Source organism: Pristiophorus japonicus, chromosome 1, assembly GCF_044704955.1.
Source record: "Pristiophorus japonicus isolate sPriJap1 chromosome 1, sPriJap1.hap1, whole genome shotgun sequence".
NCBI lineage: Eukaryota > Metazoa > Chordata > Chondrichthyes > Pristiophoridae > Pristiophorus > Pristiophorus japonicus.
Genome location: NC_091977.1, coordinates 205,347,365 through 205,362,411, shown reverse-complemented (window position 1 = coordinate 205,362,411; position 15,047 = coordinate 205,347,365). Strand labels below are relative to the sequence as shown.

Below are 15,047 nucleotides of genomic sequence, written 5' to 3'. Positions count from 1 at the left end.
TTCCAAGTATGTTACAGGCAGTGGACAAAAGAAATGGCCTAGTTGTTTACATGGCTTCTGTTAAAGTGGCCGTATTCTGACATCCAATAAAAACTAGCTATAAAACTTTCCGACATCAGACCTGCACACCGTTCTTCATTATGTCAAGAATAAAATGTGATTCACTCTCAGAAAACATTAGAATGTGAACTCAGTTAGTAAAACTCTTATTGGACACTTGTAAACCACTTTACCGGTCAGAACTCACCATGGGCTGGATTGGCTTCTACAACCCATAGACAACAAGACAGAAAATGATTTCAATGTGTTGGGCATAAGCTTTGTAGTGGGCTGTAGCCTGTATAGCTCTTCATGTTGCATCCATGAAAGAAATTAAAATAAAGCAGCGTGCATTAATGCTGTAAAAATCAGCAGGAGTCTGCTTTTATTGCTTTCTGAAATTACTTCAATATTTCAGGCCAGCTCTATTAAACTTGCCATAAAAGACTAACGTCAGTTAAAAAGGACCAGTGCATGTATTTTTTGAAATATAGTGCCAGATAGTTTGCCAATCAGAAATACAATTAGTTGTTTGAGATAAATGCAAGCTCTGCAAACAGGAGTTCTAGTATTTCAAATCGTTAAGCCGGTATATTGAAATCAATACATACGTTTTGGTTGATTAACTGAAAATAAATCATCGCACCTTTGATATTCTCTTCCAGGTGTCTCATTTATTGCTTAATTAAAAGAATATTGCACTGCTGACACAAAGTTGTAATTTCACACAGGAAGGGGACTGAGTTAATTCACTTGCGACTTTATTTCTGATTAGTTATGCAGCACTTCTCACTTGCAAAATATGTTGTAGATTAATTTGTAGTTCCACATAAAATGTTTTACGACTACTGTATTTATTTACTGCTTTAAGAGACACATTTTTTCAAAGCATGTAATCAACTTGACACTATTACAGCCATTAGTCAGATCTGAAACTGAATCGAGAGGCATTCCAAGTCTTCTGACATTTTGTATGACAGCTTGGCTTTGTGATGGATGTCAGGGAAGGTTACCAGACCTGAAACTGCCTGATAACAATGGCTGAAGGAAGTGCATGACTTCCCTTCTGAAGTACAGGACCCTGAATATTTTTATATATATTGATATAGCCTGAAAGATGTTTTGTTGTCATTTCATGCAAGGAAGTAGAAATGAATACAATAATGTTGCAAGGGAAAAAGTACAGAACATAGATTTAGGCTGTGATTGTGGTTCCTTTAACATGCCATGTTTCTCTGTCCTGTCAGACAAGTACAAGAATGCCTACAAGAGTGACTCGAGTATTCACTGTGTTCACTGTAGAAACCACAAATCAAATTGACATAGGAGCCTAAATTCAACTCCGTAGTGCCTTATCTGTAATACGCAAATTATTTCAAAACTAGTTATGCTTTTATATTTGTGCTGGACTATATCTTGTTAAAAAACTTTTATAGCAAGCTGCAAACACTGACAGAACTTGATTCAGAATATTTTTTTACCAAAGAGACAAAAGTGCTAGGAACAGTCCTTCACAAACCTGCAAGCTAATGAAATACAAGCAGTCCCAACCAGTAAGAAATATAAACATAAAAAGAATTGAGAGGCCCGAGCTTCATGAGCCAAATTGCCAGGCCTCCTGGGCCACATATAGACCCAAGGCTCTATTTTGGACAAACCATTGCCTTGAGGACCGATTGTTATTCCAGACAGGATAAACATCTGCTCAGGATCATAGTGGTCAGCTGTTATCGGGTCATGTATTACCTATATCCAGGCAGAAATCACCTATTATTTGTGTCTATGAATAGCCAACTGAAGGTCATTATAAAGTGATTACAATAAAGCCGAGAAGCCCTTTTAAAAAAGTCATTGGGATAGAAATTGCCGCCTGGCCAAAACAGGGCACATGCACCCCATTTCAATGATTTTTACCGCAGCTGTGGTGGAGGTCATCTCTTAAGTGAAATTCCACTCTTTATTGTTTTTTTTTATTTGGATCTGGAAGTCTCTCTTAATGGGGGCTGGTGACTACATGAGAGTGGCGGATACACGGCGGTGGGGCGGAAGTTGAGGGGGCTGAGAAGTGACCACCTTGATGATGTCATCACGGCGCCGTGTCACTACGGCTCTCTCCTTCACGTGAAGGGGAGAGCCTTCACGATTTTAAAACTTCGGCCCACTGGGCCACCAGGGAGGGTTTCGGCCAGGCTAGCGGCAGTCGGTCAACAAAACAAAACATGACAACAGCAGCAATGCATCCTCCCCTTTAAGGGAAGCCGCACCGCCATTGCAGAAGGCCACAGCCTCACTGGACCGGGAAAAAACAAGTTTTGGCACCGTCGGGCGGGCCGAAGATTTACAGAGGGGAATGTCGCTGTCAAGGAAGGTCAGATCGGCGGTGCGCACGGTGATGACGCACTTAACACGGATCGGCAGCAGCAGAGCAGTTGGGGGGGATCAGGGCATCGCTGGGAGAGCTCGGAAGAGCAATTGGGCTATCAGTGGGCATTCCACAAAAAGTCGGCGGCCACTCCACTTTGCAGCATGGCCATCGATTTGCAGTGGCAACAGGCCTCGAGGAGAGAGGGAATTTCAACCCTTTTCAATCCACACCATGTCAAGTTATTTGCAAACCAACGATGTCTCCGCAAAATCCTGCAAATCCTCTGGGAGGATAGACGCATCAACATTAACGTTCTCGACCAGGCCAACATCCCCAGCATCGAAGCACTGACCACACTTGACCAGCTCCGTTGGGCAGGCCATATTGTTCGCAAGCTTGATACAAGACTCCTAAAGCAAGCGCTCTACTCGGAACTCCTACACGGCAAACGAGCCAAAGATGGGCAGAGGAAACATTTCAAGGACACCCTCAAAACCTCCCTGATAAAATGCAACATCCCCACTGACATCTGGGAGTCCCTGGCCAAAGACTGCACTAAGTGGAGGAAGTGCATCTGGGAGGGCGTTGAGCACTTCGAGTCTCATCACCGAAAGCATGCAGAAACCAGGCGCAAGCAATGGAAGGAGCTTGCGGCAGACCAGTCCCAGCCTCCCTTTCCTTCAACAACTGTCTATCCCACCTTTGACAGAGACTGTAATTCTCGTATTGGACTGTCCAGTCACCTAAGAACTCATTTTTTGAGTGGAAGCAAGTTTTCCTCGATTCCAAGGGACTGCCTATGATGATGATGATATTTGCTATGTTCAAAGTCACCCTCAATGTATATAGTAATACAACGGTTGAATCATCAGTTCATAAATTAATTTAGTAAGATTGTTCAAAAGAAAAAATATTGCTGAAGAAATATTTATAGGATGAGAGCAACACTTTTGGACAAAAGTCTTTTTAAAAAGAACGAACAATATTTTTGCTGATTTTTCTCTTTCTCCCTCTGCTCAAGGCCTCACCTGGTGATCTGAGACTGATGTCACAGCCCCAGACTTGCATCTTATTACTGTGTAACATATGGCATTGCGACGTCAAACTATTGTCCCACCTTACCAAGAATTGAATTGTATCTGAGAGAAATTACGTGTCCATTTTAACATAGAGTGGTCACAGTTCCACAAGGGTTCTCCTGATTATAGTGCACTATAATGTCTGTGGAATTGCTGGAATAGTGGCCGACAATCGGGGGAATCCCCACGGAATTTAATGGCGGGAGGAAACAACTTTGTTTATTTTTAACAAGTAAAATACATAAAGAGATTGGCTTTTTTAAATATCTAAGATAGCAAGCCTTGAGAAAATGAGACTCAGCACTTGAGATTCTCAATCCAGATACAGGTAAATTACATTATAAGATTAAAGAGGAATATAGACATGTCACTGGGAGAATTACTTCTCCCATTCTGCCTCATTTTGGGAAAATCTTGCATGTGTGGGATAGAAAATTCAGGCATGGTCCCTTTAATTTTTGGGGGGGTACACGGTCCCTTTAATGTATATAGTCGTACAGGGGTTGAATCATCAGTTAATAAATTAATATAGTAAGATTACTACTATATGCATAAGAACATAAAAAATAGGAACAGGAATAGGCCATACAGCCCCTCGAGCCTGCTCCACCATTCAATAAGATCATGGCTGGTCTGATCATGGACTCAGCTCCACTTCCCCGCCCGCTCCCCATAACCTCTTATCCCCTTATCGTTTAAGAAACTGTCTATTTCTGTCTTAAATTTATTCAATGTCCCAGCTTCCACAGCCCTCTGAGGCAGCAAATTCCACAGATTTACAACTCTCTGAGAGAAGAAATTTCTCCTCATCTTTGTTTTAAATGGACGGCCCCTTATTCTAAGATCACACCCTCTAGTTCTAGTCTACCCCATCAGTGGAAACATCCTCTCTGCATCCATCTTGTCAAGCCCCCTCATAATCTTATACGTTTCGATAAGATCATCTCTCATTCTTCTGAATTCCAATGAGTAGAGGCCCAACCTACTCAACCTTTCCTCATAAGTCAACCCCCTCATCCCCGGAATCAATCTAGTGAACTTTCTCTGAACTGCCTCCAAAGCAAGTATATCCTTTCGTAAATATGGAAAACTAAACTGCACACAGTATTCCAGGTGTGGCCTCACCAATACCTTATACAGCTGCAGCAAGACTTCCCTGCTTTTATACTCCATCCCCTTTGGAATAAAGGTCAAGATACCATTGACCTTTCTGATCTCTGCTGTATCTGCATACTATCCTTTTGTGTTTCATGCACAAGTACCCCGAGGTCCCGCTGTACTGCAGCACTTTGCAATCTTTCTCCATTTAAATAATAACTTGCTCTTTGATTTTTTTTCTGCCAAGGTTCATGACCTCACACTTTCCAATATTATACTCCATCTGCCAAATTTTTGTCCACCCACTGAGCCTGTCTATGTCCTTTTGCAGAGTTTTTGTGTCCTCCTCACACATTGCTTTTCCTCCCATCTTTGTATCGTCAGCAAACTTGGCTACGTTACACTCAGTCCCTTCTTCCAAGTTGTTAATAAAGATTGTAAATAGTTGCGGTCCCAGCACTGATCCTTGCGGCACCCCACTAGTTACTGGATGCCAACCAGAGAATGAACCATTTATCCCGACTCTCTGTTCTCTGTTAGCGAACCAATCCTCTATCCATGCTAATATATTACCCCCAACCCCGTGAATTTTTATCTTGTGCAGTAACCTTTTATGTGGCACCTTGTCAAATGTCTTCTGGAAGTCCAAATACACCATATCCACTGGTTCCCCTTTATCCACCCTGTTTGTTATATCCTCAAAGAACTCCAGCAAATTTGTCAAACATGACTTCCCCTTCATAAATCTATGCTGACTCTGCCTGACCAAATTTTTCTAAATGTCCTGCTACTGCTTCTTTAATAATGGACTCCAACATTTTCCCAACCACAGATGTGAGGCTAACTGGTCTATAGTTTCCTGCTTTTTGTCTGCCTCCTTTTTTAAATCGGGGAGTTACATTTGCAGTTTTCCAATCTGCTGGGACCTCCCCAGAATCCAGGAAATTTTGGTAAATTACAACCAATGCATCCACTATCCCTGCCGCTACTTCTCTTAAGACCCTAGGATACAAGCCATCGGGTCCAGGCCCATTCAAAATACCACGTATGCGTGTTTGTTTACTGTTAAAAACCAGTGGGTCAACTGAGCGGGAGCTGCAGAGCGCTGCACGGTCGCGCAGCTTAAAGGGAACATTGGTAGCCATCCCACCATGTTCCCACCATCTGAAACCACATCCGTGATTTCCCATTAGAAGTGACGGCGTATAGATAAATCCACCCAAATGTCTTTAGGGAATAATTACAAACAAAAGTAGTGCCCAATGATTAGAAAGTAGAATGCATGGAACTAATATTTAAAAACAGGCATAGGGTCAATTCAGGAAACTACCAGCCAGTGAGTTTAGCATCTGTCATGGGTCAAGTATTCAATGGCATCATGAAAGAGGGGGCAATGAAATGACGAGATGGATATAGAGGAAGTCAACATGGATTTATGGGAGGAGTCATAGAATCCTACAGTGCAAAAGAAGGCCATTTAGTTCATTTTAAATGTGACAGGTTATAATTTTTTTCCTCCCCATTAGGTTCCTGGTCAATTAATATTAGAATCATGTAATCATAGAAACTTACAGCATAGAAGGCGGCCTGTGCAAAATGTGACCTAAATACACTTCACTTTGAGATTTCATTAATGGGTATGCTGAACAGACAAGAGATGCTGGGTGACTAATGGAAAAGAAGCAGTTTCCCATAGATATTTGTAATAATCATCTCCCTACATATTGTGGTAATTTACTGTCCATCATCATCATAGGCAGTCCCTCGAAATCGAGGAAGACTTGCTTCCACTCTAAAAGTGGGTTCTCAGGTGGCTGTACAGTCCAATATTGGAATTACAGTCTCTGCAACAGGTGGGCCAGACAGTGATTGAAGGAAAGGGTGGGTGGGACTGGTTTGCCACACGCTCCTTGCGCTGTCTGCGCTTGGTTTCTGCATCCTCTCCTGGATGCTCTTCCTCCACTTTGAGTGGTCTTGGGCCAGGGATTCCCAGGTGTCGGTGGGGATGTTACACTTTATCAAAGAGGCTTTTAGAGTATCCTTGAGGCATTTCTTCTACCCACCTGGGGCTCGCTTGCCGTGTAGAAGTTCCGAATAGAGCACTTGCTTAGGGAGTCTCATGTCGGGCATGTGGACGATGTGGCCCGTCCAATGGAACTGGTCGAGTGTGGTCAGTGCTTCCACGCTGGGAATGTTGGCCTGAGCAAGAACACTGACGTTGGTGCGTCTATCCTCCCAGTGGATTTGCAGGATCTTGCAGAGGCCGCGCTGGTGGTACTTCTCCAGCGCTTTGAGGTGTCTGTTATATATAGTCCATGTCTCTGAGCCATATAGGAGGGCAGCTATCACTACTGCCCTGTAGACCATAAGCTTGGTGCCAGATTTGAGGTTCTGGTCTTCAAACGCTCTCTTCCTCAGGCGACCGCAGGCTGCGCTTGCACACTGGAAGCGGTGTTGGACTTTATTATCGATGTCTGCCCTTGCTGATAGTAGGCTCCCCAGGTATGGTAAATGGTCCATGTTGTGGCCTGCGAAGAGACGCTCGGTCACTCAACCAGGAAACACCAGGACTGGTTTGATGAGAACAACCAGGAGTTCCAGGAGCTAATAAGCCGCAAGCGCAAGGCATTTCTGAAATTAAAGCAGCAACCCAACTCAGGAGCAGCAAAGCAGCTCTACAGGTGGCTGAAGGCTGAGGTCCAACAAAAAACCCACAACCTAAAGAATAGATGGTGGTTGGAGAAAGCACAGGAGATTCAGCATCTGGCCGACAACCATGACATGCGAGGATTCTTCAGCGCAGTCAAGTCCACCTATGGCCCAAGTACCCAAGGCCCCACCCCACTGCTGGCCAAGAACGGAGAGGCACTCATTACTGTCTCTAACATTTCATTAGGTACATTTTGTTTCAAGGCATATTTTTAACAATATCACAAAGCAAATTCTCTTTTTAATCCCCTTACAACCTGTAAATCATGCACCCGGAACGAACCATTGTAGTCAGTTGAACCGTTTGCGTAGCAGTTCAATCAAAACGATAATATTTTTTAAAGTTGTTTCCTGGGCAATACTGGCAGTGACTCCCCAGCGCCTTTCTGCACCAGCGTCCCCGCAAGCAGCAATTAATGTAGCATGAATCCAGTAACTTTGCAATTGGCACTGTTTCAAATGGGGGTGGAGTATGTATAAACTATTTCTCAGTGTTGGTTCCAGCGGAGTGGCACAAATGGCCCTGAAAATTTTGGCATCACGTAAGTAATGGCATAAGTCACTCATGCCATAATTTCCTGGAACTTGTGCACCAGAATAATGACGTATGTTGTAATTGCTATGGCGCAAGTTTTCAGGAAATTCCAGGCCATATGGGAATTTTCTCAGAGTTGCTTCTGCTACATTGCTGTAACTTTACTAGATATACACATGTTTCCACCGCACTTCTCCCAAACTGACAGTGGTAAAGTTGGAGCAGATCCAAGGTAATTCCCAGCCTAATATGGGCACGACTCAATATTTAACAAATATATCTTGTTGTGCTTGATTTCAAATACAAGCACTAAGAATTTAGCTGCAGTGAGAACGATCATTTTAACTGGCTCACAGTTTTAAATAGTGCTGAGTTGCTGTTTACCAATCTACCCCTTTACAGAGAATCCCAATTTCCCACAAGATACTACAGTCTCCCACCTTCCAGGATCCTGCATATTATGTTTCTTCCTCAGAGGGGTCAATCTGTAATACTTACAGTTGTTTATGAGGTGTCAGCTTCGGTTCAGTGGTAATACTCTCGCCACTGGGTCAAAAGGTTGTTAGTTCAAGTCCTACTCCAGTAAACCTCAGCACAAAATCTAGGTTAACACTCCAGTGCAGTACTGAGGGAGTGCTGTACTGTCGGAGGTGCCATCTTTTGAATGAGTATTAAACCGAGGCCCCGTCTGCACTCTCAGCTGGATGGAAAATATCGCAAGGAACTATTCGAAGAGCTCTCCTGCTGTCCTGGTCAACATTTATTCCTCAACCGATATAAATAAAACTAATTATCTGATCATTATCTCATTGCTTTATGTGAGAATTTGCTGTGCACGAACTTATTTTCTTATTTCCAATGTCACAAACCAGTTGCCAAGCTAATCAGCTAGAGACTTACGCAGAAAACATTTGAAATTAGGATTTTTGGGTTCAAGCTTAACTTCTGATAAGTGAAGTTAATGTACCAACCCTTAATGCGCTTGTACTCCTAAATGCACTGGGGTAGAGTTTCTGCTTTGAGTGCAATTCTGGCAGCGTGATGGAACATAATCATTTTTGTTTTTTTGTTCCATGAAAAAGTTTTCCTTGATGTATTTAAGAGTGGTAACAGTGCCATTTTAGTAATCACAAAAAATAAGCATTTTTAATAAGAATGTCCCACCCACCACCTGTGTGTAATCTGATCTAAAATCACTGAAAATGACTTTAAAAAACTATACTGAACCATTTACTACATTCATTTTGGTGCACATTAATCAATTTCTATCCTTGACCCCCTCCTATTTCTCATTTATATGCTGCCCCTTGGCGACATCACCCGAAAACTCTGCTTGAGTTTCCACATGTATGCTGATGACATCCGGCTCTACCTCACCACCACTTCTCTCAGCCCCTCCTCAGTCTCTAAATTGTCAGACTGTTTGTCCAACATCCAGTTCTGGATGAGCAGAAATTTTCTCCAATTGGAATATTGGGAAGACCGAAAGCCATTGTTTTCAGTCCCTATCACAAACTCGGTTCCCTAGTCACTGACTCCATCTCTCTCCCCCCAACTTCTGTCTGAGGCTGAACCAGACTGTTTGCAATCTTGGTGTAATTTTTGACCCTGAAATAAGCCCTCGATCACATATCCGCAGCATAAATAAGACCGCCTATTTTTACCTCCGTAACGTCACCCGTCTCCGCCCTTACCTCAGGTCATCCATGCCTTTGTTACCTCTAAACTTGACTATTCCAACGCACTCCTGGCTGGCCTCTCACATTCTACCCTACGTAAACTAGAGGTGATCCAAAACTTGGCTCCCCGTGTCCTGACTCGCACCAAGTCCCACTCACCCATCACCCCTGTGTTCGCTGGCCTACATTGACTCCCGGTTAAGCAATGCCTCGATTTCAAAATTCACATCCTTGTTTTCAAATCCCCCCATGGCCTCACCCCTCCCTATCTCTGTAATCTCCTCCAGCTTCACAACTCCCTGACATGTCTGCACTTTTCAATTATGCCCTCTTGAACATCCCTGATTATAATCGCTCAACCTTTGGTGGCGGTGCCTTACATAAGAACATAAGAACATAAGAATTAGGAACAGGAGTAGGCCATCTAGCCCCTCGAGCCTGCTCCGCCATTCAATAAGATCATGGTTGATCTGGCCGTGGACTCAGCTCCACTTACCCGCACTCTCCCTGTAACCCTTAATTCCCTTATTGGTTAAAAATCTATCTATCTGTGACTTGAATACATTCAATGAGCTAGCCTCAACTGCTTCCTTGGGCAGAGAATTCCACAGATTCACAACCCTCTGGGAGAAGAAATTCCTTCTCAACTCGGTTTTAAATTGGCTCCCCTCGTATTTTGAGGCTGTGCCCCCTAGTTCTAGTCTCCTCTCTGCCTCTATCATGTCTATCCCTTTCATTATTTTAAATGTTTCTATAAGATCACCCCTCATCCTTCTGAACTCCAACAAGTAAAGACCCAGTCTACTCAATCTATCATCATAAGGTAACCCCCTCATCTCCGGAATCAGCCTAGTGAATCGTCTCTGTACCCCCTCCAAAGCTAGTATATCCTTCCTTAAGAAAGGTGACCAAAACTGCACGCAGTACTCCAGGTGCGGAATCACCAATACTCTATACAGTTGCAGCAGGACCTCCCTGCTTTTGTACTCCATCCCTCTCGCAATGAAGGCCAACATTCCATTCGCCTTCCTGATTACCTGCTGCACCTGCAAACTAACTTTTTGGGATTCTAGTGGTTAGGATTCGGCGCTGTCACCGCCGCCTCCCGTGTTCGATTCCCGGTCAGGGAATATTGTATAGTTGTGTGATGGTGGTGCAGTGGTAAGCATGGTTGCCTTCCAAGCAGTTGACCTGGGTTCGATTCCCAGCCATCACATTTGTCAATTTCTACTTGAAGAGGAAATGAAGGTCTGATGACTCTGGTTGCAAGCAGTGATAACAGCAGCATTTCTAAGACCAAAAAGAGTTTCATGCACAAGGACTCCCAGGTCCCTCTGCATTGCAGCATATTGTAATTTCTCCCCATTCAAATAATATTCCCTTTTACTGTTTTTTTTCCAAGGTGGATGACCTCACATTTTCCGACATTGTATTCCATCTGCCAAACCTTAGCCCATTCGCTTAACCTATCCAAATCTCTTTGTAGCCTCTCTGTGTCCTCTACACAACCCGCTTTCCCACTAAGCTTTGTGTCATCTGCAAATTTTGTTACACTACACTCTGTCCCCTCTTCCAGGTCATCGATGTATATTGTAAACAGTTGTGGTCCCAGCACCGATCCCTGTGGCACACCACTAACCACTGATTTCCAACTCGAAAAGGATCCATTTATCCCGACTCTCTGCTTTCTGTTAGCCAGCCAATTCTCTATCCATGCTAATACATTTCCTCTGACTCCACGTACCTCTATCTTCTGCAGTAACCTTTTGTGTGGCACCTTATCGAATGCCTTTTGGAAATCTAAATACACCACATCCATCGGTACACCTCTATCCACCATGCTCGTTATATCCTCAAAGAATTCCAGTAAATTAGTTAAACATGATTTCCCCTTCATGAATCCATGTTGCGTCTGCTTGATTGCACTATTCCTATCTAGATGTCCCGCTATTTTTTCCTTAATGATAGCTTCAAGCATTTTCCTCATTACAGATGTTAAACTAACCGGCCTATAGTTAACTGCCTTTTGTCTATCACTTTTTTAAACAGAGGCATTACATTAGCTGCTTTCCAATCCACTGGAAACTCCTCAGAGTCCAGAGAATCTTGGTAGATTATAACGAATGCATCTGCTATAACTTCCGCCATCTCTTTTAATACCCTAGGATGCATTTCATCAGGACCAGGGTCTTGTCTACCTTGAGTCCCATTAGCCTGTCCAGCACTACCCCCCTAGTGATAGTGATTATCTCAAGGTCCTCCCTTCCCACATTCCCGTGACCAGCAATTTTTGGCATGGTTTTTGTGTCTTCCACTGTGAAGACCGAAGCAAAATAATCGTTTAAGGTCTCAACCATTTCCACATTTCCCATTATTAAATCCCCCTTCTCATCTTCTAAGGGACCAACATTTACTTTAGTCACTCTTCTCCGTTTTATATATCGGTAAAAGCTTTTACTATCTGTTTTTATGTTTTGCGCAAGTTTACTTTCGTAATCTATCTTTCCTTTCTTTGGGCCCAAGTTTCCACATGATTTGCGCCTGATTTTTAGGAGCAACTGGTGGAGAACGGACTATCTTAGAAATCGCAATTCTCCACATTTTTTTTTCTGCAGTTCTAGACAGGTAGAACAGTTCTACTTTGGAACAGAATTTTTTCTTCAAAAGGGGGCGTGTCCGGCCACTAACGCCTGATTTCAAAGTTTCCACAGTGAAAACGTACTCCAAACTAACTTAGAATGGAGCAAGTGAAGATTTTTGTAGAAATGATAAAACCTTGTCTACACATTAAAAAATCAGGCGCAGGTTACAAATTAGGCGTAGGGAACGAGGGGGGGAGGGTGGGGGGGAAGGGAAGTCATTAAATTATACAATAAATCCTTAGTTATACTTATACAAATATTATACAAATAAATCCAACCTGAATAAACATTTATAAGCAAAGAAAAGATTAAATAAACCATGTTCCTACCTGTGTGAAAGTTCTTCAGGCAGGCCTTTAGGAAGTGGTTTGCCGTCGGGACCGAAGGCTGAACGGGCCGGGCCCGAGATTTCGGGCAGGGCCCGTCCCCAGCACCAGAGGTAGGTGGCATTGGGTCGGGTCGGGGAGAGAGGTTCTGTTCGGGTCGGCGGGGGAGGGAGGGAGAGAGGGGTAGGGAGGGAGAGAGGGAGGGGGAGGGAGGGAAAGAGGGAGAGAGGGAGGGAGGGAGGGAGAGAGGGAGGGGGAGGGAGGGAGAGAGGGAGGGGGAGGGCGGAAGAGAAGGAGAGAGGGAGGGAGGGAGAGAGGGTGGGGGAGGGAGGGAGGGAGAGAGGGAGGGAGGGAGGTCAGGTCGGGGATGGAGGTCAGGTCGGGGAGAGGGAGGTCAGGTCGGGGAGAGGGAGGTCAGGTCGGGGAGGGGGAGGTCAGGTCGGATCCAGTCCGGGGGCGAGAGTAGAGTCGGGTCGAGTCGGGTGGGAGCGGGAGTGGCAGCGGCAGACGCAGACGGGTTGAGTCGGCTCCGGTCCGGTCCGGGGGGGAGGGGGCGGAAGCAGGAGCGGCGGGGAAGCAGGAGCGGCAGCGACAGGCGGGTCGAGTCGGCTCTGGTCCGGTCCGGGGGGGAGGGGGCGGAAGCAGGAGCGGCGGGGAAGCAGGAGCGGCAGCGACAGGCGGGTCGAGTCGGGTCCGGTCCGGTCAGGGGGGGGCGGGGGGGAAAGCCGGAGCGGGAGTCGGCAGGAAGCAGGAGCTGGCCGTGGGAAGAGCCTTATTCACACAGCCCCAGTGAGGCCATTCGGCCAGGGCTAGGGGCTACGTGCTTCGGGCCCCTCCCACACAGTTTCGGGCGCCTGGAGCTACTGCACTTGCGTGCCCACTGTAGCGCGCATGTGCAGAGCTCCCGGCACTGTTTTCAGCGCAGGGTCCTAGCTCCGCCCCCTACAGCTCCTGCTGCTCCGCGCCGAGGGCCAGAGGACCTGCAGTGAGGTGGAGAATACGGAGGGTTTTTTTAGGCGCACTTTGTGGCGCGAAAAACGTGCGCCCAGCTCGGAGGGGCGCCCATTTTTTATTGTGTGGAAACTTGGGCCCGACATTGCTTTCTTAGTCATTCTTTGCTGTCGTTTAAAATTTTCCCAATATGCTAGTTTCCCACTAACCTTGGCCATCTTATTCGCATTTTTTAAAAATTTGATACTCTCCTTTATTTCCTTGGTTATCCACGGCTGGTTAACCCTTCTCTTACCGCCCTTCTTTTTCACTGGAATATATTTTTGTTGAGCACTATGAAAGAGCTCCGTAAAAGTGCTCCATTGTTCCTCAATTGTGCCACCATTTAGTCTGTGTTTCCAGTCTACTTTAGCCAACTCTGCCCTCATCCCACTGTAGTCCCCTTTGTTTAAGCATAGTACGCTCGTTTGAGACACTACTTCCTCACCCTCAATCTGTATTACAAATTCAACCATACTGTGATCACTCATTCCGAGAGGATCTTTTACTAGGATGATCGTCTATTATTCCTGTATCATTACACAGGACCAGATCTAAGATAGCTTGCTCCCTTGTAGGTTCTGTAACATACTGTTCTAAGAAACAATCCCGTATGCATTCTATGAATTCCTCCTCAAGGCTACCCCATGTGATTTGTTTTGACCAATCAACATGTAGGTTAAAATCCCCCATGATTATTGCTGTTCCTTTTTCAGATGCCTCCATTATTCCCTTGATTATTGCCCGTCCCACTGTGAAGTTATTATTTGGGGGCCTATAAACTACGCCCACCAATGACTTTTTCCCCTTACTATCTCTAATCTCTACCCACAATGATTCAACATTTTGTTCATTAGAGCCAATATCGTCTCTCACAACTGCCCTGATATCATCCTTTATTAACAGAGCTACCCCACCTCCTTTCCCTTCTTGTCTATCTTTCCGAATTGTCAGATACCCCTGTATGTTTAATTCCCAGTCTTGGCCACCCTGCAACCACGTTTCAGTAATGGCCACCAAATCATACCCATTTGTAATGATTTGTGCCGTCAACTCATTTACTTTATTTCAAATGTTGCTTGCGTTTAGGTAGAGTGTTTTAATACAAATTTTTAAGCCATGATTTTTAGTTTTGACCCCTCCTGCAGCCCCTTTATATTCATACATGTTGTCCCTTCCTATCACCTTGTGGTTTACACTTACCCCAGTGCTACTCTGCTCTGTTGTCTCCTGCCTTTTGCACTTTTTCTTGCCTAGGGCCTAAGCTCTGGAATTCCCTGCCTAAACCTCTCCGCCTCTTTACGTCTCTTTCCTCCTTCAAGACGCTCCTTAAAACCTATCTCTTTGATCAAGCTTTTGGTCATTTGCCCTAATTTCTCCTTATGCGGCTTGGTGTCAAATCTTTTATCTCATAATACTCCTGTGAAGTGCCTGGGGATGTTTCACTATGTTAAATGTGCTATGTCAGCTGTGGCTGGTAGCACACTCGCCTCTGAGTCAGAAGATTGTGAGTTCAGGTCCCACTCCAGAGATTTAAACACGGACACAAATCTAGGCTGACACTCCAGTGTAATGCTGAGGAAGT

General features: G+C 44.8%; 1 non-coding gene across 1 annotated transcript; it reads left to right on the top strand.

Moving 5' to 3' along the window:
• The first annotated feature begins 10,648 nt into the window (after positions 1–10,648).
• On the top strand, positions 10,649–10,720 carry trnag-ucc (transfer RNA glycine (anticodon UCC)). Its single transcript has one exon. It is a non-coding gene; the product is annotated as a tRNA-Gly (tRNA).
• Positions 10,721–15,047: the final 4,327 nt, after the last annotated feature.